The sequence below is a fragment of the Egretta garzetta genome, unplaced genomic scaffold (assembly GCF_000687185.1).
Source record: "Egretta garzetta isolate BGI_Z169 unplaced genomic scaffold, ASM68718v1 scaffold598, whole genome shotgun sequence".
Classification (NCBI taxonomy): domain Eukaryota; kingdom Metazoa; phylum Chordata; class Aves; order Pelecaniformes; family Ardeidae; genus Egretta; species Egretta garzetta.
Genome location: NW_009260621.1, coordinates 3,611,732 through 3,612,864, shown reverse-complemented (window position 1 = coordinate 3,612,864; position 1,133 = coordinate 3,611,732). Strand labels below are relative to the sequence as shown.

The following is a 1,133-nucleotide window of genomic DNA, read 5'->3' as shown; positions in this document are numbered from 1 at the left end:
TTATTATTATTATTATTATTATTATTATTATTACTATTACTATTATTACCCCAGTATCAATATTACAAGTACACTAACCAAAGTTAGGCACAGTCACCTCTTCCCATAAAAAGTAGCTGGTAGTATTGTCATATATTCCCTCTGCTTGGAACTTAGTAATTTCTGGAAAGAAACACTATTTTACTGAAATTTCATAGGGAGGAAAAAGTGATCTTAGTATTAAAGCAAATGCATCAGTTGCTTGTGCGAATGTATTAGCTATTCTTAATAAATGGTAACAAGAAAACAGAAATAAATATGCATATGTACTGGAGATGGTCTGGAAATTGCACATGGAATTATTTCTAAGCTTTTTGGAAATCTGGATCCAGCTGGCACTGCTGATGTCTGCAGCTTCAGTTCGCTAACAACCCAGACTGGACTTTCAGAGTAGCTCAGGCCCTCACCTGCTCAGCTAATTTCAGTGTATTTTAAAAACTTTATCTGCGAGTCCTCTGGCTTAACATTTCTGTAACCCTGAGGACTGTGCTATGGATTTTTGTTTGGAGTCCCCCGCCTCTGACACGCTACAGGAGAGCTAAAAATGTAGGAAAGGGAATGTGGATCTATTGATTGAACATTTCCTCCCTTGCCAGTATTACTTGTGAAGGACTACTGATTTATTAAATACTTAAATCTCCTGAACTTCTAGGCTTGCTGCTTGACTTTTTACTGATACTCATCTCTTATTCTTTAGCTATCTCTAGGCATTAGTTTCACTGAGTTCACTTCCCTTATGAACAGCTTATTGGCTGCCTAGGGGAATAAGGCATGTCATTTTTTGTTCCTCTGACCCACATTTGAGCTAGATACTAATCATAATAGGCAGTATAAAACAGCTCTTCAAGTTCAAACAATTGGTGTATTAACCTGAGAAATCACTTTAATTCATATATGTTCCTGTAAGGGTTGCCTTGTACTCACCTGAGTGCAACGTGAGAAAAGGTCACGTTCTCCAATAGCTGTTTTGCTGGGCCGGTGTTTCCCCTGGATCAGGTTCAATATGTTATGGCCCTTCAGTGCCCGGCCTCTGTTAAATCCATTCCATACCGAGGTTTGCTTGGAGAGCGTTATTTTGTATAGCGTAACCTCAG

At 38.6% G+C, this 1,133-nt stretch overlaps 1 protein-coding gene across 5 annotated transcripts in view; it reads right to left on the bottom strand.

Moving 5' to 3' along the window:
- The window catches only part of LOC104132082 (regulator of G protein signaling 21), a 20,225-nt gene that overhangs the window by 14,874 nt on the left and 4,218 nt on the right, over positions 1-1,133 (bottom strand). For all 5 annotated transcript variants that reach the window (XM_035900771.1, XM_035900772.1, XM_035900773.1 and 2 more), the window contains exon 2: positions 964-1,128. The gene's annotated coding sequence lies outside the window, so the exon portion shown is untranslated. The remainder of the gene's footprint in view (positions 1-963; positions 1,129-1,133) is intronic.